At 41.2% G+C, this 23,247-nt stretch overlaps 6 non-coding genes across 6 annotated transcripts; all 6 read left to right on the top strand.

The window, feature by feature from the left end:
* The first annotated feature begins 1,835 nt into the window (after positions 1-1,835).
* LOC138693993 (U2 spliceosomal RNA) lies at positions 1,836-2,028 on the top strand. Its single transcript, XR_011330676.1, has one exon. It is a non-coding gene; the product is annotated as a U2 spliceosomal RNA (small nuclear RNA).
* Positions 2,029-5,969: 3,941 nt separating this feature from the next.
* On the top strand, positions 5,970-6,162 carry LOC138694033 (U2 spliceosomal RNA). The gene has a single exon (XR_011330716.1). It is a non-coding gene; the product is annotated as a U2 spliceosomal RNA (small nuclear RNA).
* A 3,935-nt stretch (positions 6,163-10,097) lies between these two features.
* On the top strand, positions 10,098-10,290 carry LOC138693994 (U2 spliceosomal RNA). The gene has a single exon (XR_011330678.1). It is a non-coding gene; the product is annotated as a U2 spliceosomal RNA (small nuclear RNA).
* Positions 10,291-14,225: 3,935 nt separating this feature from the next.
* LOC138693995 (U2 spliceosomal RNA) lies at positions 14,226-14,418 on the top strand. Its single transcript, XR_011330679.1, has one exon. It is a non-coding gene; the product is annotated as a U2 spliceosomal RNA (small nuclear RNA).
* Positions 14,419-18,344: 3,926 nt separating this feature from the next.
* On the top strand, positions 18,345-18,537 carry LOC138693996 (U2 spliceosomal RNA). Its single transcript, XR_011330680.1, has one exon. It is a non-coding gene; the product is annotated as a U2 spliceosomal RNA (small nuclear RNA).
* Positions 18,538-22,463: 3,926 nt separating this feature from the next.
* Positions 22,464-22,656, top strand: LOC138693997 (U2 spliceosomal RNA). Its single transcript, XR_011330681.1, has one exon. It is a non-coding gene; the product is annotated as a U2 spliceosomal RNA (small nuclear RNA).
* Positions 22,657-23,247: the final 591 nt, after the last annotated feature.

Here is a 23,247-nt window from a genome sequence, read left to right on the forward strand (position 1 = left end):
AACATGTAGGACTCATATATGCGGTAGCTTCTTGGAATTAGGTTGAGATCGAATTCGCAACAATATAAGGAATTTCAGGGCAATTCTATTATTGTTTTTCTTTCATTCTTGACAGTATGTCGTGCATTTGGCCTTAAAAATTAGAAATATAGTATAACACAACGTATGCGAGTCGTGTGTTGGAATTTAGTATCGGTGGGCAGTTAGGGGTTCGACGTACGTATGCTGGCGAAATTGCGTGAGTTTTGAGAGCAATAATAATCGCCTGCGTGATTTTACTCTCCCGGATAGCCGATAATTATAAATGCATCGACTGAAGTTCGGTTACCCTGCCGTTCCAAGTGATCGGCTACAAATTTCTTAATGTGAGAATTTTTAATGACATGCAGTTTCGGAAGCCATAGACATCCCTGTTTAAAACAGAATAGCTGCGTTGAGAAAAAATACAGACTTCTCGTCCCTGCGAACAAGAAAGAATCATGTCAGGTGTTCCGTGGTTGGTCAGGGTACGCCAAGCTCGTTACTGTGGCATTATAGCGGAATTGATAAATAGAAGAAGAAGACGGTGACGAAGAGGAGAAGAAGAGTGGTGTGCACAGTATTAAACTGGAAATGGGGAAGGATAGATTGACTGTCATTGGAAATACTAAAAATGATTTAATATTTGTTACCAGTTGTGAGGAGCAATTTGATGAGAATTTGTGAAAAGAAAAATGACATAAATGCATTTAAATCGTAAAATTTGTAACTGTAATCAGAATTCTTAGTATACATGTACTTAATGTACGTAATTATACAGGAAATGAATATGATGTCTGAGAAGAAGTGAATGAATGTGTGCGCTTGTAATGTGGGAACGTTTGTTAATTTGGTGGTAACGATCTGAACCTGTACTGCCGTTATGTAAGAAATAGTTGATATGGAACATGGGAGATCACGTGTACATACGTATTTTCCAGACACGCTGAGTTTAGAGTACTAATAACGTTAGGTAGAAACTTAATAATATGCTTTTGTTCAGATTGGGAATCGTTTTGAAATGAATGTTTGAGGACGTCATGTTACCCATTTGAAATGAAGAAGAAAGAGCCGAGGAGACCTAGCCTCTTACATCAGCACTTGGATGCGTTGTAAATATTATTGTTGATTTAGTAGCCTACAGCATGCATCATAGCGGTATAAATGTTCGTGTTGATCATAGTCTAGTCGTTATATACTAATCCGTGGCACGACAGACCATGAAGGACCATGACCGAGCAACCGGCTGCTGAACTCACGTCAACATGCCGAAGCAGAGGTGGACGATCATGAAACCAAAATGGAAGTATCGTGTGGTTAGCACGATGAATCCCCCAGCCGTTATAGAGCTGGCTTTATTTCGCCACCTATCGTAGCTCCCCAAGTGCACCACGATGCTGGGTGGGCACCGGTCCCATACACTGGCCGAAGCCATGAGTACTCGGAATAGCCCGGATTCCATGACGGGAATCCTAGGGAGGATGTCTTAGACCACGGCGCGGGACCTAGTTTAATAGGGATGCTGGCGTATTATGAGCGAGGGTAACGCCAACAGCAGGCGCTAGATGGCAGACACACGTAATGTGCACGCGTGGCATAATAATTCATTGTATTTCGTAATTAATTTTACTTGATATCCGAATGCAGGTGAAGTGCGCACTCTGAATGCGCATGAGACGATAGTAGTTCTGTTCAGAGAGTCTTGCTATGATATTTTGTAATGAATTTAATTTCTGAGGCCAGCGGGATAAGTTCGCGTCCCGTCTGTGACAGGCGTCGTTGTAAGATTAATTGTGTCGCGACGGGCGTCGTTTGGCATCGCTTCTCGGCCTTTTGGCTAAGATCAAAGTGTAGTATCTGTTCTTATCAGCTTAATATCTGATACGTCCTGCATTGCAGGACCAGAATATTAAACTGATTTTTGGAAAATGACGGAGTGCTAGGAGCTTGCTCCACCTCTGTCACGGGTTGGCCCGGTATTGCAGTGCTTCCGGGATCGGCCCATTTAATCGCTATCATGTAGTGTTGTATTTGTGTATGTATATATGTACGGCAATAAAATTATGTAAGATGGCTGCGGATGCTTGGCGGAACTTTATGTTTCGTATTAATTCTCTGCGATATCAGATGTATTTATTGTACGATACAAGTATTGAAAGTGTGTTTGTGCGAAGGAATATGTAGCAGCATTAAGGAGATTAAATGAACGGTACAAAATTCGAAGTACAGCAGCAATGACCGATCCTCTGAACAGGTAGGCTCAAGAGAAAAGTATTTTAATATTATGGACACTGTAACATAATCTTCTACACCTCGCCACAAATAAATCTCAAATATTCTCATTCACTACAGCGGAAGGAACAATTTGATTACATGTGCTCATATCCGCAGCCTTTTCCCTACGGAGATACATCACATTGCCACCATACAGACTGATTAAAATGAACATCTAGTAACGAATAATTCCATTATTCTAAAAACGTTGTACCTTACCTCGCCACCGTTTGGATTTGTGATGTAGTGATATTGTGTTCGACTGGAGCAGAGCGGGTCATATTCAACATAATTTCAATTATTGTAGGTAATATAGTAGTTTTTCTCGGAATGAAGCGTCACGTCTCCGCTGTGGGGAAAGCTACAGACGAAGTTAACAGCCGTTCCAGACAATTGAAAATTAAATTAGTTAAATCTAAAATCTGAAGAAACTTTGCAAGCTGAAACGGTTTATGTGAGACGATAAAAAGAGATGCGAAGTAATATTATATTGTAGTTTATGGCAATTTGCGAAATGAATAGAGAAGCCTAATATTATTCCTATAGTGAGTGACTTGTGTAGGCGGGGATGTTGTGAAAGGAGTTGAAGTTGGACAATGAATTTATATTTGTGGGCACGGGTTAACGTTGGTTGTTGGGATGAATGAATCGCTCAGTAATTCTGAAGCTATGATTGTCACAGGCATAATTGGGAAATCTATGCGAAAAATAGTGTGAACGAGTGCTTTAAATGTCGGTGAATATTCGCTGCGTAGTGGCAAAGTATTGCGAGCGCTTAAGTGCTCATAGCTCAACACTTCGGAAATATGGTTCATAGAAACTATAATACAGCGATGTCAGACAGGGACTAAACGGAGCTGAGCGCTCCACTAGACGGGTTTCGTGCTCCGGTGTTTCCACAGACACAAGCAAGTTCATGCTCCGATCTAGCTCCACAAACGGTATTGGAGCTTACAAATCTGACACTACTGCTATAATAACACAATGAATGTTGCAATGCAGTAAATTCTGTGTAGTTACCATCTGTTGTTTGACTAGTTGTCTCAAGAGCTGGACGCTAGTTTCCGTGCTGTCGCTCCGCTTGAATGAAATTAAGCTGATCTCTGTCTCTTTCTTTTCTTTTTCCTTTATCACAAAAAGTTCATTATTTAAGGATATGATTGCCGTTTCTATAGGTGCGGCAACCGCGGTTAGATAGTTTTCGATCGCTATATTAAGAATTAATGCGAGGAATGTAACATCGGCCTATCGTAGGCAGCAGTAGCAAGTTCACTGTACTTGCGCGAGAATAACTCCGACAGCATTCGCTAGAGGGCAGGTGTACGTAATTTAGACACACGTCATTACAATTTATAATCTGTATTGTGATTAATTGAAATACAAATGGTATGCGCACTCTATTCGAAAGATATGGCAGTACAACTTTAGCGAGAGTCCCTTTAGAAGATGGTGTATCGAACTGTATATCTAAATGGAGCGGAGTTTGTTAATAATCCGCATATGGCAGGTGCTGTTGTAGAATTAAATAGATCCCGACGGCACGTGATCGGTTTTTCTTCTCGGTCTTTTGGCTAAGATCGAAGTGTAGTATATGGGACTGTTCCTCAGCCTATTGTCCAAGATGAAATTCTGTTGATCTCTGAATTTCCTTGATGGGCGTTTAGCTGATATGGTGTGATGGAGGTATTCATCATATGTCTTAACTTTGTTGTTGGGTTTTCGGATTATATCCGAATGTGATGTCGTATTTGCGACTTTCTTGGGTTTTTGCCTGAGCTGAGGTAGAAAAAATGTTCATCATATCCGATCTAACTTAGTGGCCTGGCCTGGCCTGGCCCTTTGACTGAGATGAACATGTAGGACTCATATATGCGGTAGCTTCTTGGAATTAGGTTGAGATCGAATTCGCAACAATATAAGGAATTTCAGGGCAATTCTATTATTGTTTTTCTTTCATTCTTGACAGTATGTCGTGCATTTGGCCTTAAAAATTAGAAATACAGTATAACACAACGTATGCGAGTCGTGTGTTGGAATTTAGTATCGGTGGGCAGTTAGGGGTTCGACGTACGTATGCTGGCGAAATTGCGTGAGTTTTGAGAGCAATAATAATCGCCTGCGTGATTTTACTCTCCCGGATAGCCGATAATTATAAATGCATCGACTGAAGTTCGGTTACCCTGCCGTTCCAAGTGATCGGCTACAAATTTCTTAATGTGAGAATTTTTAATGACATGCAGTTTCGGAAGCCATAGACATCCCTGTTTAAAACAGAATAGCTGCGTTGAGAAAAAATACAGACTTCTCGTCCCTGCGAACAAGAAAGAATCATGTCAGGTGTTCCGTGGTTGGTCAGGGTACGCCAAGCTCGTTACTGTGGCATTATAGCGGAATTGATAAATAGAAGAAGAAGACGGTGACGAAGAGGAGAAGAAGAGTGGTGTGCACAGTATTAAACTGGAAATGGGGAAGGATAGATTGACTGTCATTGGAAATACTAAAAATGATTTAATATTTGTTACCAGTTGTGAGGAGCAATTTGATGAGAATTTGTGAAAAGAAAAATGACATAAATGCATTTAAATCGTAAAATTTGTAACTGTAATCAGAATTCTTAGTATACATGTACTTAATGTACGTAATTATACAGGAAATGAATATGATGTCTGAGAAGAAGTGAATGAATGTGTGCGCTTGTAATGTGGGAACGTTTGTTAATTTGGTGGTAACGATCTGAACCTGTACTGCCGTTATGTAAGATATGGAACATGGGAGATCACGTGTACATACGTATTTTCCAGACACGCTGAGTTTAGAGTACTAATAACGTTAGGTAGAAACTTAATAATATGCTTTTGTTCAGATTGGGAATCATTTTGAAATGAATGTTTGAGGACGTCATGTTACCCATTTGAAATGAAGAAGAAAGAGCCGAGGAGACCTAGCCTCTTACATCAGCACTTGGATGCGTTGTAAATATTATTGTTGATTTAGTAGCCTACAGCATGCATCATAGCGGTATAAATGTTCGTGTTGATCATAGTCTAGTCGTTATATACTAATCCGTGGCACGACAGACCATGAAGGACCATGACCGAGCAACCGGCTGCTGAACTCACGTCAACATGCCGAAGCAGAGGTGGACGATCATGAAACCAAAATGGAAGTATCGTGTGGTTAGCACGATGAATCCCCCAGCCGTTATAGAGCTGGCTTTATTTCGCCACCTATCGTAGCTCCCCAAGTGCACCACGATGCTGGGTGGGCACCGGTCCCATACACTGGCCGAAGCCATGAGTACTCGGAATAGCCCGGATTCCATGACGGGAATCCTAGGGAGGATGTCTTAGACCACGGCGCGGGACCTAGTTTAATAGGGATGCTGGCGTATTATGAGCGAGGGTAACGCCAACAGCAGGCGCTAGATGGCAGACACACGTAATGTGCACGCGTGGCATAATAATTCATTGTATTTCGTAATTAATTTTACTTGATATCCGAATGCAGGTGAAGTGCGCACTCTGAATGCGCATGAGACGATAGTAGTTCTGTTCAGAGAGTCTTGCTATGATATTTTGTAATGAATTTAATTTCTGAGGCCAGCGGGATAAGTTCGCGTCCCGTCTGTGACAGGCGTCGTTGTAAGATTAATTGTGTCGCGACGGGCGTCGTTTGGCATCGCTTCTCGGCCTTTTGGCTAAGATCAAAGTGTAGTATCTGTTCTTATCAGCTTAATATCTGATACGTCCTGCATTGCAGGACCAGAATATTAAACTGATTTTTGGAAAATGACGGAGTGCTAGGAGCTTGCTCCACCTCTGTCACGGGTTGGCCCGGTATTGCAGTGCTTCCGGGATCGGCCCGTTTAATCGCTATCATGTAGTGTTGTATTTGTGTATGTATATATGTACGGCAATAAAATTATGTAAGATGGCTGCGGATGCTTGGCGGAACTTTATGTTTCGTATTAATTCTCTGCGATATCAGATGTATTTATTGTACGATACAAGTATTGAAAGTGTGTTTGTGCGAAGGAATATGTAGCAGCATTAAGGAGATTAAATGAACGGTACAAAATTCGAAGTACAGCAGCAATGACCGATCCTCTGAACAGGTAGGCTCAAGAGAAAAGTATTTTAATATTATGGACACTGTAACATAATCTTCTACACCTCGCCACAAATAAATCTCAAATATTCTCATTCACTACAGCGGAAGGAACAATTTGATTACATGTGCTCATATCCGCAGCCTTTTCCCTACGGAGATACATCACATTGCCACCATACAGACTGATTAAAATGAACATCTAGTAACGAATAATTCCATTATTCTAAAAACGTTGTACCTTACCTCGCCACCGTTTGGATTTGTGATGTAGTGATATTGTGTTCGACTGGAGCAGAGCGGGTCATATTCAACATAATTTCAATTATTGTAGGTAATATAGTAGTTTTTCTCGGAATGAAGCGTCACGTCTCCGCTGTGGGGAAAGCTACAGACGAAGTTAACAGCCGTTCCAGACAATTGAAAATTAAATTAGTTAAATCTAAAATCTGAAGAAACTTTGCAAGCTGAAACGGTTTATGTGAGACGATAAAAAGAGATGCGAAGTAATATTATATTGTAGTTTATGGCAATTTGCGAAATGAATAGAGAAGCCTAATATTATTCCTATAGTGAGTGACTTGTGTAGGCGGGGATGTTGTGAAAGGAGTTGAAGTTGGACAATGAATTTATATTTGTGGGCACGGGTTAACGTTGGTTGTTGGGATGAATGAATCGCTCAGTAATTCTGAAGCTATGATTGTCACAGGCATAATTGGGAAATCTATGCGAAAAATAGTGTGAACGAGTGCTTTAAATGTCGGTGAATATTCGCTGCGTAGTGGCAAAGTATTGCGAGCGCTTAAGTGCTCATAGCTCAACACTTCGGAAATATGGTTCATAGAAACTATAATACAGCGATGTCAGACAGGGACTAAACGGAGCTGAGCGCTCCACTAGACGGGTTTCGTGCTCCGGTGTTTCCACAGACACAAGCAAGTTCATGCTCCGATCTAGCTCCACAAACGGTATTGGAGCTTACAAATCTGACACTACTGCTATAATAACACAATGAATGTTGCAATGCAGTAAATTCTGTGTAGTTACCATCTGTTGTTTGACTAGTTGTCTCAAGAGCTGGACGCTAGTTTCCGTGCTGTCGCTCCGCTTGAATGAAATTAAGCTGATCTCTGTCTCTTTCTTTTCTTTTTCCTTTATCACAAAAAGTTCATTATTTAAGGATATGATTGCCGTTTCTATAGGTGCGGCAACCGCGGTTAGATAGTTTTCGATCGCTATATTAAGAATTAATGCGAGGAATGTAACATCGGCCTATCGTAGGCAGCAGTAGCAAGTTCACTGTACTTGCGCGAGAATAACTCCGACAGCATTCGCTAGAGGGCAGGTGTACGTAATTTAGACACACGTCATTACAATTTATAATCTGTATTGTGATTAATTGAAATACAAATGGTATGCGCACTCTATTCGAAAGATATGGCAGTACAACTTTAGCGAGAGTCCCTTTAGAAGATGGTGTATCGAACTGTATATCTAAATGGAGCGGAGTTTGTTAATAATCCGCATATGGCAGGTGCTGTTGTAGAATTAAATAGATCCCGACGGCACGTGATCGGTTTTTCTTCTCGGTCTTTTGGCTAAGATCGAAGTGTAGTATATGGGACTGTTCCTCAGCCTATTGTCCAAGATGAAATTCTGTTGATCTCTGAATTTCCTTGATGGGCGTTTAGCTGATATGGTGTGATGGAGGTATTCATTGTTGTTGGGTTTTCGGATTATATCCGAATGTGATGTCGTATTTGCGACTTTCTTGGGTTTTTGCCTGAGCTGAGGTAGAAAAAATGTTCATCATATCCGATCTAACTTAGTGGCCTGGCCTGGCCTGGCCCTTTGACTGAGATGAACATGTAGGACTCATATATGCGGTAGCTTCTTGGAATTAGGTTGAGATCGAATTCGCAACAATATAAGGAATTTCAGGGCAATTCTATTATTGTTTTTCTTTCATTCTTGACAGTATGTCGTGCATTTGGCCTTAAAAATTAGAAATACAGTATAACACAACGTATGCGAGTCGTGTGTTGGAATTTAGTATCGGTGGGCAGTTAGGGGTTCGACGTACGTATGCTGGCGAAATTGCGTGAGTTTTGAGAGCAATAATAATCGCCTGCGTGATTTTACTCTCCCGGATAGCCGATAATTATAAATGCATCGACTGAAGTTCGGTTACCCTGCCGTTCCAAGTGATCGGCTACAAATTTCTTAATGTGAGAATTTTTAATGACATGCAGTTTCGGAAGCCATAGACATCCCTGTTTAAAACAGAATAGCTGCGTTGAGAAAAAATACAGACTTCTCGTCCCTGCGAACAAGAAAGAATCATGTCAGGTGTTCCGTGGTTGGTCAGGGTACGCCAAGCTCGTTACTGTGGCATTATAGCGGAATTGATAAATAGAAGAAGAAGACGGTGACGAAGAGGAGAAGAAGAGTGGTGTGCACAGTATTAAACTGGAAATGGGGAAGGATAGATTGACTGTCATTGGAAATACTAAAAATGATTTAATATTTGTTACCAGTTGTGAGGAGCAATTTGATGAGAATTTGTGAAAAGAAAAATGACATAAATGCATTTAAATCGTAAAATTTGTAACTGTAATCAGAATTCTTAGTATACATGTACTTAATGTACGTAATTATACAGGAAATGAATATGATGTCTGAGAAGAAGTGAATGAATGTGTGCGCTTGTAATGTGGGAACGTTTGTTAATTTGGTGGTAACGATCTGAACCTGTACTGCCGTTATGTAAGAAATACTTGATATGGAACATGGGAGATCACGTGTACATACGTATTTTCCAGACACGCTGAGTTTAGAGTACTAATAACGTTAGGTAGAAACTTAATAATATGCTTTTGTTCAGATTGGGAATCGTTTTGAAATGAATGTTTGAGGACGTCATGTTACCCATTTGAAATGAAGAAGAAAGAGCCGAGGAGACCTAGCCTCTTACATCAGCACTTGGATGCGTTGTAAATATTATTGTTGATTTAGTAGCCTACAGCATGCATCATAGCGGTATAAATGTTCGTGTTGATCATAGTCTAGTCGTTATATACTAATCCGTGGCACGACAGACCATGAAGGACCATGACCGAGCAACCGGCTGCTGAACTCACGTCAACATGCCGAAGCAGAGGTGGACGATCATGAAACCAAAATGGAAGTATCGTGTGGTTAGCACGATGAATCCCCCAGCCGTTATAGAGCTGGCTTTATTTCGCCACCTATCGTAGCTCCCCAAGTGCACCACGATGCTGGGTGGGCACCGGTCCCATACACTGGCCGAAGCCATGAGTACTCGGAATAGCCCGGATTCCATGACGGGAATCCTAGGGAGGATGTCTTAGACCACGGCGCGGGACCTAGTTTAATAGGGATGCTGGCGTATTATGAGCGAGGGTAACGCCAACAGCAGGCGCTAGATGGCAGACACACGTAATGTGCACGCGTGGCATAATAATTCATTGTATTTCGTAATTAATTTTACTTGATATCCGAATGCAGGTGAAGTGCGCACTCTGAATGCGCATGAGACGATAGTAGTTCTGTTCAGAGAGTCTTGCTATGATATTTTGTAATGAATTTAATTTCTGAGGCCAGCGGGATAAGTTCGCGTCCCGTCTGTGACAGGCGTCGTTGTAAGATTAATTGTGTCGCGACGGGCGTCGTTTGGCATCGCTTCTCGGCCTTTTGGCTAAGATCAAAGTGTAGTATCTGTTCTTATCAGCTTAATATCTGATACGTCCTGCATTGCAGGACCAGAATATTAAACTGATTTTTGGAAAATGACGGAGTGCTAGGAGCTTGCTCCACCTCTGTCACGGGTTGGCCCGGTATTGCAGTGCTTCCGGGATCGGCCCATTTAATCGCTATCATGTAGTGTTGTATTTGTGTATGTATATATGTACGGCAATAAAATTATGTAAGATGGCTGCGGATGCTTGGCGGAACTTTATGTTTCGTATTAATTCTCTGCGATATCAGATGTATTTATTGTACGATACAAGTATTGAAAGTGTGTTTGTGCGAAGGAATATGTAGCAGCATTAAGGAGATTAAATGAACGGTACAAAATTCGAAGTACAGCAGCAATGACCGATCCTCTGAACAGGTAGGCTCAAGAGAAAAGTATTTTAATATTATGGACACTGTAACATAATCTTCTACACCTCGCCACAAATAAATCTCAAATATTCTCATTCACTACAGCGGAAGGAACAATTTGATTACATGTGCTCATATCCGCAGCCTTTTCCCTACGGAGATACATCACATTGCCACCATACAGACTGATTAAAATGAACATCTAGTAACGAATAATTCCATTATTCTAAAAACGTTGTACCTTACCTCGCCACCGTTTGGATTTGTGATGTAGTGATATTGTGTTCGACTGGAGCAGAGCGGGTCATATTCAACATAATTTCAATTATTGTAGGTAATATAGTAGTTTTTCTCGGAATGAAGCGTCACGTCTCCGCTGTGGGGAAAGCTACAGACGAAGTTAACAGCCGTTCCAGACAATTGAAAATTAAATTAGTTAAATCTAAAATCTGAAGAAACTTTGCAAGCTGAAACGGTTTATGTGAGACGATAAAAAGAGATGCGAAGTAATATTATATTGTAGTTTATGGCAATTTGCGAAATGAATAGAGAAGCCTAATATTATTCCTATAGTGAGTGACTTGTGTAGGCGGGGATGTTGTGAAAGGAGTTGAAGTTGGACAATGAATTTATATTTGTGGGCACGGGTTAACGTTGGTTGTTGGGATGAATGAATCGCTCAGTAATTCTGAAGCTATGATTGTCACAGGCATAATTGGGAAATCTATGCGAAAAATAGTGTGAACGAGTGCTTTAAATGTCGGTGAATATTCGCTGCGTAGTGGCAAAGTATTGCGAGCGCTTAAGTGCTCATAGCTCAACACTTCGGAAATATGGTTCATAGAAACTATAATACAGCGATGTCAGACAGGGACTAAACGGAGCTGAGCGCTCCACTAGACGGGTTTCGTGCTCCGGTGTTTCCACAGACACAAGCAAGTTCATGCTCCGATCTAGCTCCACAAACGGTATTGGAGCTTACAAATCTGACACTACTGCTATAATAACACAATGAATGTTGCAATGCAGTAAATTCTGTGTAGTTACCATCTGTTGTTTGACTAGTTGTCTCAAGAGCTGGACGCTAGTTTCCGTGCTGTCGCTCCGCTTGAATGAAATTAAGCTGATCTCTGTCTCTTTCTTTTCTTTTTCCTTTATCACAAAAAGTTCATTATTTAAGGATATGATTGCCGTTTCTATAGGTGCGGCAACCGCGGTTAGATAGTTTTCGATCGCTATATTAAGAATTAATGCGAGGAATGTAACATCGGCCTATCGTAGGCAGCAGTAGAAAGTTCAGTGTACTTGCGCGAGAATAACTCCGACAGCATTCGCTAGAGGGCAGGTGTACGTAATTTAGACACACGTCATTACAATTTATAATCTGTATTGTGATTAATTGAAATACAAATGGTATGCGCACTCTATTCGAAAGATATGGCAGTACAGCTTTAGCGAGAGTCCCTTTAGAAGATGGTGTATCGAACTGTATATCTAAATGGAGCGGAGTTTGTTAATAACCCGCATATGGCAGGTGCTGTTGTAGAATTAAATAGATCCCGACGGCACGTGATCGGTTTTTCTTCTCGGTCTTTTGGCTAAGATCGAAGTGTAGTATATGGGACTGTTCCTCAGCCTATTGTCCAAGATGAAATTCTGTTGATCTCTGAATTTCCTTGATGGGCGTTTAGCTGATATGGTGTGATGGAGGTATTCATTGTTGTTGGGTTTTCGGATTATATCCGAATGTGATGTCGTATTTGCGACTTTCTTGGGTTTTTGCCTGAGCTGAGGTAGAAAAAATGTTCATCATATCCGATCTAACTTAGTGGCCTGGCCTGGCCTGGCCCTTTGACTGAGATGAACATGTAGGACTCATATATGCGGTAGCTTCTTGGAATTAGGTTGAGATCGAATTCGCAACAATATAAGGAATTTCAGGGCAATTCTATTATTGTTTTTCTTTCATTCTTGACAGTATGTCGTGCATTTGGCCTTAAAAATTAGAAATACAGTATAACACAACGTATGCGAGTCGTGTGTTGGAATTTAGTATCGGTGGGCAGTTAGGGGTTCGACGTACGTATGCTGGCGAAATTGCGTGAGTTTTGAGAGCAATAATAATCGCCTGCGTGATTTTACTCTCCCGGATAGCCGATAATTATAAATGCATCGACTGAAGTTCGGTTACCCTGCCGTTCCAAGTGATCGGCTACAAATTTCTTAATGTGAGAATTTTTAATGACATGCAGTTTCGGAAGCCATAGACATCCCTGTTTAAAACAGAATAGCTGCGTTGAGAAAAAATACAGACTTCTCGTCCCTGCGAACAAGAAAGAATCATGTCAGGTGTTCCGTGGTTGGTCAGGGTACGCCAAGCTCGTTACTGTGGCATTATAGCGGAATTGATAAATAGAAGAAGAAGACGGTGACGAAGAGGAGAAGAAGAGTGGTGTGCACAGTATTAAACTGGAAATGGGGAAGGATAGATTGACTGTCATTGGAAATACTAAAAATGATTTAATATTTGTTACCAGTTGTGAGGAGCAATTTGATGAGAATTTGTGAAAAGAAAAATGACATAAATGCATTTAAATCGTAAAATTTGTAACTGTAATCAGAATTCTTAGTATACATGTACTTAATGTACGTAATTATACAGGAAATGAATATGATGTCTGAGAAGAAGTGAATGAATGTGTGCGCTTGTAATGTGGGAACGTTTGTTAATTTGGTGGTAACGATCTGAACCTGTACTGCCGTTATGTAAGAAATAGTTGATATGGAACATGGGAGATCACGTGTACATACGTATTTTCCAGACACGCTGAGTTTAGAGTACTAATAACGTTAGGTAGAAACTTAATAATATGCTTTTGTTCAGATTGGGAATCGTTTTGAAATGAATGTTTGAGGACGTCATGTTACCCATTTGAAATGAAGAAGAAAGAGCCGAGGAGACCTAGCCTCTTACATCAGCACTTGGATGCGTTGTAAATATTATTGTTGATTTAGTAGCCTACAGCATGCATCATAGCGGTATAAATGTTCGTGTTGATCATAGTCTAGTCGTTATATACTAATCCGTGGCACGACAGACCATGAAGGACCATGACCGAGCAACCGGCTGCTGAACTCACGTCAACATGCCGAAGCAGAGGTGGACGATCATGAAACCAAAATGGAAGTATCGTGTGGTTAGCACGATGAATCCCCCAGCCGTTATAGAGCTGGCTTTATTTCGCCACCTATCGTAGCTCCCCAAGTGCACCACGATGCTGGGTGGGCACCGGTCCCATACACTGGCCGAAGCCATGAGTACTCGGAATAGCCCGGATTCCATGACGGGAATCCTAGGGAGGATGTCTTAGACCACGGCGCGGGACCTAGTTTAATAGGGATGCTGGCGTATTATGAGCGAGGGTAACGCCAACAGCAGGCGCTAGATGGCAGACACACGTAATGTGCACGCGTGGCATAATAATTCATTGTATTTCGTAATTAATTTTACTTGATATCCGAATGCAGGTGAAGTGCGCACTCTGAATGCGCATGAGACGATAGTAGTTCTGTTCAGAGAGTCTTGCTATGATATTTTGTAATGAATTTAATTTCTGAGGCCAGCGGGATAAGTTCGCGTCCCGTCTGTGACAGGCGTCGTTGTAAGATTAATTGTGTCGCGACGGGCGTCGTTTGGCATCGCTTCTCGGCCTTTTGGCTAAGATCAAAGTGTAGTATCTGTTCTTATCAGCTTAATATCTGATACGTCCTGCATTGCAGGACCAGAATATTAAACTGATTTTTGGAAAATGACGGAGTGCTAGGAGCTTGCTCCACCTCTGTCACGGGTTGGCCCGGTATTGCAGTGCTTCCGGGATCGGCCCATTTAATCGCTATCATGTAGTGTTGTATTTGTGTATGTATATATGTACGGCAATAAAATTATGTAAGATGGCTGCGGATGCTTGGCGGAACTTTATGTTTCGTATTAATTCTCTGCGATATCAGATGTATTTATTGTACGATACAAGTATTGAAAGTGTGTTTGTGCGAAGGAATATGTAGCAGCATTAAGGAGATTAAATGAACGGTACAAAATTCGAAGTACAGCAGCAATGACCGATCCTCTGAACAGGTAGGCTCAAGAGAAAAGTATTTTAATATTATGGACACTGTAACATAATCTTCTACACCTCGCCACAAATAAATCTCAAATATTCTCATTCACTACAGCGGAAGGAACAATTTGATTACATGTGCTCATATCCGCAGCCTTTTCCCTACGGAGATACATCACATTGCCACCATACAGACTGATTAAAATGAACATCTAGTAACGAATAATTCCATTATTCTAAAAACGTTGTACCTTACCTCGCCACCGTTTGGATTTGTGATGTAGTGATATTGTGTTCGACTGGAGCAGAGCGGGTCATATTCAACATAATTTCAATTATTGTAGGTAATATAGTAGTTTTTCTCGGAATGAAGCGTCACGTCTCCGCTGTGGGGAAAGCTACAGACGAAGTTAACAGCCGTTCCAGACAATTGAAAATTAAATTAGTTAAATCTAAAATCTGAAGAAACTTTGCAAGCTGAAACGGTTTATGTGAGACGATAAAAAGAGATGCGAAGTAATATTATATTGTAGTTTATGGCAATTTGCGAAATGAATAGAGAAGCCTAATATTATTCCTATAGTGAGTGACTTGTGTAGGCGGGGATGTTGTGAAAGGAGTTGAAGTTGGACAATGAATTTATATTTGTGGGCACGGGTTAACGTTGGTTGTTGGGATGAATGAATCGCTCAGTAATTCTGAAGCTATGATTGTCACAGGCATAATTGGGAAATCTATGCGAAAAATAGTGTGAACGAGTGCTTTAAATGTCGGTGAATATTCGCTGCGTAGTGGCAAAGTATTGCGAGCGCTTAAGTGCTCATAGCTCAACACTTCGGAAATATGGTTCATAGAAACTATAATACAGCGATGTCAGACAGGGACTAAACGGAGCTGAGCGCTCCACTAGACGGGTTTCGTGCTCCGGTGTTTCCACAGACACAAGCAAGTTCATGCTCCGATCTAGCTCCACAAACGGTATTGGAGCTTACAAATCTGACACTACTGCTATAATAACACAATGAATGTTGCAATGCAGTAAATTCTGTGTAGTTACCATCTGTTGTTTGACTAGTTGTCTCAAGAGCTGGACGCTAGTTTCCGTGCTGTCGCTCCGCTTGAATGAAATTAAGCTGATCTCTGTCTCTTTCTTTTCTTTTTCCTTTATCACAAAAAGTTCATTATTTAAGGATATGATTGCCGTTTCTATAGGTGCGGCAACCGCGGTTAGATAGTTTTCGATCGCTATATTAAGAATTAATGCGAGGAATGTAACATCGGCCTATCGTAGGCAGCAGTAGCAAGTTCAGTGTACTTGCGCGAGAATAACTCCGACAGCATTCGCTAGAGGGCAGGTGTACGTAATTTAGACACACGTCATTACAATTTATAATCTGTATTGTGATTAATTGAAATACAAATGGTATGCGCACTCTATTCGAAAGATATGGCAGTACAGCTTTAGCGAGAGTCCCTTTAGAAGATGGTGTATCGAACTGTATATCTAAATGGAGCGGAGTTTGTTAATAATCCGCATATGGCAGGTGCTGTTGTAGAATTAAATAGATCCCGACGGCACGTGATCGGTTTTTCTTCTCGGTCTTTTGGCTAAGATCGAAGTGTAGTATATGGGACTGTTCCTCAGCCTATTGTCCAAGATGAAATTCTGTTGATCTCTGAATTTCCTTGATGGGCGTTTAGCTGATATGGTGTGATGGAGGTATTCATTGTTGTTGGGTTTTCGGATTATATCCGAATGTGATGTCGTATTTGCGACTTTCTTGGGTTTTTGCCTGAGCTGAGGTAGAAAAAATGTTCATCATATCCGATCTAACTTAGTGGCCTGGCCTGGCCTGGCCCTTTGACTGAGATGAACATGTAGGACTCATATATGCGGTAGCTTCTTGGAATTAGGTTGAGATCGAATTCGCAACAATATAAGGAATTTCAGGGCAATTCTATTATTGTTTTTCTTTCATTCTTGACAGTATGTCGTGCATTTGGCCTTAAAAATTAGAAATACAGTATAACACAACGTATGCGAGTCGTGTGTTGGAATTTAGTATCGGTGGGCAGTTAGGGGTTCGACGTACGTATGCTGGCGAAATTGCGTGAGTTTTGAGAGCAATAATAATCGCCTGCGTGATTTTACTCTCCCGGATAGCCGATAATTATAAATGCATCGACTGAAGTTCGGTTACCCTGCCGTTCCAAGTGATCGGCTACAAATTTCTTAATGTGAGAATTTTTAATGACATGCAGTTTCGGAAGCCATAGACATCCCTGTTTAAAACAGAATAGCTGCGTTGAGAAAAAATACAGACTTCTCGTCCCTGCGAACAAGAAAGAATCATGTCAGGTGTTCCGTGGTTGGTCAGGGTACGCCAAGCTCGTTACTGTGGCATTATAGCGGAATTGATAAATAGAAGAAGAAGACGGTGACGAAGAGGAGAAGAAGAGTGGTGTGCACAGTATTAAACTGGAAATGGGGAAGGATAGATTGACTGTCATTGGAAATACTAAAAATGATTTAATATTTGTTACCAGTTGTGAGGAGCAATTTGATGAGAATTTGTGAAAAGAAAAATGACATAAATGCATTTAAATCGTAAAATTTGTAACTGTAATCAGAATTCTTAGTATACATGTACTTAATGTACGTAATTATACAGGAAATGAATATGATGTCTGAGAAGAAGTGAATGAATGTGTGCGCTTGTAATGTGGGAACGTTTGTTAATTTGGTGGTAACGATCTGAACCTGTACTGCCGTTATGTAAGATATGGAACATGGGAGATCACGTGTACATACGTATTTTCCAGACACGCTGAGTTTAGAGTACTAATAACGTTAGGTAGAAACTTAATAATATGCTTTTGTTCAGATTGGGAATCATTTTGAAATGAATGTTTGAGGACGTCATGTTACCCATTTGAAATGAAGAAGAAAGAGCCGAGGAGACCTAGCCTCTTACATCAGCACTTGGATGCGTTGTAAATATTATTGTTGATTTAGTAGCCTACAGCATGCATCATAGCGGTATAAATGTTCGTGTTGATCATAGTCTAGTCGTTATATACTAATCCGTGGCACGACAGACCATGAAGGACCATGACCGAGCAACCGGCTGCTGAACTCACGTCAACATGCCGAAGCAGAGGTGGACGATCATGAAACCAAAATGGAAGTATCGTGTGGTTAGCACGATGAATCCCCCAGCCGTTATAGAGCTGGCTTTATTTCGCCACCTATCGTAGCTCCCCAAGTGCACCACGATGCTGGGTGGGCACCGGTCCCATACACTGGCCGAAGCCATGAGTACTCGGAATAGCCCGGATTCCATGACGGGAATCCTAGGGAGGATGTCTTAGACCACGGCGCGGGACCTAGTTTAATAGGGATGCTGGCGTATTATGAGCGAGGGTAACGCCAACAGCAGGCGCTAGATGGCAGACACACGTAATGTGCACGCGTGGCATAATAATTCATTGTATTTCGTAATTAATTTTACTTGATATCCGAATGCAGGTGAAGTGCGCACTCTGAATGCGCATGAGACGATAGTAGTTCTGTTCAGAGAGTCTTGCTATGATATTTTGTAATGAATTTAATTTCTGAGGCCAGCGGGATAAGTTCGCGTCCCGTCTGTGACAGGCGTCGTTGTAAGATTAATTGTGTCGCGACGGGCGTCGTTTGGCATCGCTTCTCGGCCTTTTGGCTAAGATCAAAGTGTAGTATCTGTTCTTATCAGCTTAATATCTGATACGTCCTGCATTGCAGGACCAGAATATTAAACTGATTTTTGGAAAATGACGGAGTGCTAGGAGCTTGCTCCACCTCTGTCACGGGTTGGCCCGGTATTGCAGTGCTTCCGGGATCGGCCCATTTAATCGCTATCATGTAGTGTTGTATTTGTGTATGTATATATGTACGGCAATAAAATTATGTAAGATGGCTGCGGATGCTTGGCGGAACTTTATGTTTCGTATTAATTCTCTGCGATATCAGATGTATTTATTGTACGATACAAGTATTGAAAGTGTGTTTGTGCGAAGGAATATGTAGCAGCATTAAGGAGATTAAATGAACGGTACAAAATTCGAAGTACAGCAGCAATGACCGATCCTCTGAACAGGTAGGCTCAAGAGAAAAGTATTTTAATATTATGGACACTGTAACATAATCTTCTACACCTCGCCACAAATAAATCTCAAATATTCTCATTCACTACAGCGGAAGGAACAATTTGATTACATGTGCTCATATCCGCAGCCTTTTCCCTACGGAGATACATCACATTGCCACCATACAGACTGATTAAAATGAACATCTAGTAACGAATAATTCCATTATTCTAAAAACGTTGTACCTTACCTCGCCACCGTTTGGATTTGTGATGTAGTGATATTGTGTTCGACTGGAGCAGAGCGGGTCATATTCAACATAATTTCAATTATTGTAGGTAATATAGTAGTTTTTCTCGGAATGAAGCGTCACGTCTCCGCTGTGGGGAAAGCTACAGACGAAGTTAACAGCCGTTCCAGACAATTGAAAATTAAATTAGTTAAATCTAAAATCTGAAGAAACTTTGCAAGCTGAAACGGTTTATGTGAGACGATAAAAAGAGATGCGAAGTAATATTATATTGTAGTTTATGGCAATTTGCGAAATGAATAGAGAAGCCTAATATTATTCCTATAGTGAGTGACTTGTGTAGGCGGGGATGTTGTGAAAGGAGTTGAAGTTGGACAATGAATTTATATTTGTGGGCACGGGTTAACGTTGGTTGTTGGGATGAATGAATCGCTCAGTAATTCTGAAGCTATGATTGTCACAGGCATAATTGGGAAATCTATGCGAAAAATAGTGTGAACGAGTGCTTTAAATGTCGGTGAATATTCGCTGCGTAGTGGCAAAGTATTGCGAGCGCTTAAGTGCTCATAGCTCAACACTTCGGAAATATGGTTCATAGAAACTATAATACAGCGATGTCAGACAGGGACTAAACGGAGCTGAGCGCTCCACTAGACGGGTTTCGTGCTCCGGTGTTTCCACAGACACAAGCAAGTTCATGCTCCGATCTAGCTCCACAAACGGTATTGGAGCTTACAAATCTGACACTACTGCTATAATAACACAATGAATGTTGCAATGCAGTAAATTCTGTGTAGTTACCATCTGTTGTTTGACTAGTTGTCTCAAGAGCTGGACGCTAGTTTCCGTGCTGTCGCTCCGCTTGAATGAAATTAAGCTGATCTCTGTCTCTTTCTTTTCTTTTTCCTTTATCACAAAAAGTTCATTATTTAAGGATATGATTGCCGTTTCTATAGGTGCGGCAACCGCGGTTAGATAGTTTTCGATCGCTATATTAAGAATTAATGCGAGGAATGTAACATCGGCCTATCGTAGGCAGCAGTAGCAAGTTCAGTGTACTTGCGCGAGAATAACTCCGACAGCATTCGCTAGAGGGCAGGTGTACGTAATTTAGACACACGTCATTACAATTTATAATCTGTATTGTGATTAATTGAAATACAAATGGTATGCGCACTCTATTCGAAAGATATGGCAGTACAGCTTTAGCGAGAGTCCCTTTAGAAGATGGTGTATCGAACTGTATATCTAAATGGAGCGGAGTTTGTTAATAATCCGCATATGGCAGGTGCTGTTGTAGAATTAAATAGATCCCGACGGCACGTGATCGGTTTTTCTTCTCGGTCTTTTGGCTAAGATCGAAGTGTAGTATATGGGACTGTTCCTCAGCCTATTGTCCAAGATGAAATTCTGTTGATCTCTGAATTTCCTTGATGGGCGTTTAGCTGATATGGTGTGATGGAGGTATTCATTGTTGTTGGGTTTTCGGATTATATCCGAATGTGATGTCGTATTTGCGACTTTCTTGGGTTTTTGCCTGAGCTGAGGTAGAAAAAATGTTCATCATATCCGATCTAACTTAGTGGCCTGGCCTGGCCTGGCCCTTTGACTGAGATGAACATGTAGGACTCATATATGCGGTAGCTTCTTGGAATTAGGTTGAGATCGAATTCGCAACAATATAAGGAATTTCAGGGCAATTCTATTATTGTTTTTCTTTCATTCTTGACAGTATGTCGTGCATTTGGCCTTAAAAATTAGAAATACAGTATAACACAACGTATGCGAGTCGTGTGTTGGAATTTAGTATCGGTGGGCAGTTAGGGGTTCGACGTACGTATGCTGGCGAAATTGCGTGAGTTTTGAGAGCAATAATAATCGCCTGCGTGATTTTACTCTCCCGGATAGCCGATAATTATAAATGCATCGACTGAAGTTCGGTTACCCTGCCGTTCCAAGTGATCGGCTACAAATTTCTTAATGTGAGAATTTTTAATGACATGCAGTTTCGGAAGCCATAGACATCCCTGTTTAAAACAGAATAGCTGCGTTGAGAAAAAATACAGACTTCTCGTCCCTGCGAACAAGAAAGAATCATGTCAGGTGTTCCGTGGTTGGTCAGGGTACGCCAAGCTCGTTACTGTGGCATTATAGCGGAATTGATAAATAGAAGAAGAAGACGGTGACGAAGAGGAGAAGAAGAGTGGTGTGCACAGTATTAAACTGGAAATGGGGAAGGATAGATTGACTGTCATTGGAAATACTAAAAATGATTTAATATTTGTTACCAGTTGTGAGGAGCAATTTGATGAGAATTTGTGAAAAGAAAAATGACATAAATGCATTTAAATCGTAAAATTTGTAACTGTAATCAGAATTCTTAGTATACATGTACTTAATGTACGTAATTATACAGGAAATGAATATGATGTCTGAGAAGAAGTGAATGAATGTGTGCGCTTGTAATGTGGGAACGTTTGTTAATTTGGTGGTAACGATCTGAACCTGTACTGCCGTTATGTAAGATATGGAACATGGGAGATCACGTGTACATACGTATTTTCCAGACACGCTGAGTTTAGAGTACTAATAACGTTAGGTAGAAACTTAATAATATGCTTTTGTTCAGATTGGGAATCATTTTGAAATGAATGTTTGAGGACGTCATGTTACCCATTTGAAATGAAGAAGAAAGAGCCGAGGAGACCTAGCCTCTTACATCAGCACTTGGATGCGTTGTAAATATTATTGTTGATTTAGTAGCCTACAGCATGCATCATAGCGGTATAAATGTTCGTGTTGATCATAGTCTAGTCGTTATATACTAATCCGTGGCACGACAGACCATGAAGGACCATGACCGAGCAACCGGCTGCTGAACTCACGTCAACATGCCGAAGCAGAGGTGGACGATCATGAAACCAAAATGGAAGTATCGTGTGGTTAGCACGATGAATCCCCCAGCCGTTATAGAGCTGGCTTTATTTCGCCACCTATCGTAGCTCCCCAAGTGCACCACGATGCTGGGTGGGCACCGGTCCCATACACTGGCCGAAGCCATGAGTACTCGGAATAGCCCGGATTCCATGACGGGAATCCTAGGGAGGATGTCTTAGACCACGGCGCGGGACCTAGTTTAATAGGGATGCTGGCGTATTATGAGCGAGGGTAACGCCAACAGCAGGCGCTAGATGGCAGACACACGTAATGTGCACGCGTGGCATAATAATTCATTGTATTTCGTAATTAATTTTACTTGATATCCGAATGCAGGTGAAGTGCGCACTCTGAATGCGCATGAGACGATAGTAGTTCTGTTCAGAGAGTCTTGCTATGATATTTTGTAATGAATTTAATTTCTGAGGCCAGCGGGATAAGTTCGCGTCCCGTCTGTGACAGGCGTCGTTGTAAGATTAATTGTGTCGCGACGGGCGTCGTTTGGCATCGCTTCTCGGCCTTTTGGCTAAGATCAAAGTGTAGTATCTGTTCTTATCAGCTTAATATCTGATACGTCCTGCATTGCAGGACCAGAATATTAAACTGATTTTTGGAAAATGACGGAGTGCTAGGAGCTTGCTCCACCTCTGTCACGGGTTGGCCCGGTATTGCAGTGCTTCCGGGATCGGCCCATTTAATCGCTATCATGTAGTGTTGTATTTGTGTATGTATATATGTACGGCAATAAAATTATGTAAGATGGCTGCGGATGCTTGGCGGAACTTTATGTTTCGTATTAATTCTCTGCGATATCAGATGTATTTATTGTACGATACAAGTATTGAAAGTGTGTTTGTGCGAAGGAATATGTAGCAGCATTAAGGAGATTAAATGAACGGTACAAAATTCGAAGTACAGCAGCAATGACCGATCCTCTGAACAGGTAGGCTCAAGAGAAAAGTATTTTAATATTATGGACACTGTAACATAATCTTCTACACCTCGCCACAAATAAATCTCAAATATTCTCATTCACTACAGCGGAAGGAACAATTTGATTACATGTGCTCATATCCGCAGCCTTTTCCCTACGGAGATACATCACATTGCCACCATACAGACTGATTAAAATGAACATCTAGTAACGAATAATTCCATTATTCTAAAAACGTTGTACCTTACCTCGCCACCGTTTGGATTTGTGATGTAGTGATATTGTGTTCGACTGGAGCAGAGCGGGTCATATTCAACATAATTTCAATTATTGTAGGTAATATAGTAGTTTTTCTC

The sequence above is a fragment of the Periplaneta americana genome, unplaced genomic scaffold (assembly GCF_040183065.1).
Source record: "Periplaneta americana isolate PAMFEO1 unplaced genomic scaffold, P.americana_PAMFEO1_priV1 scaffold_34, whole genome shotgun sequence".
Classification (NCBI taxonomy): Eukaryota; Metazoa; Arthropoda; class Insecta; order Blattodea; family Blattidae; genus Periplaneta; species Periplaneta americana.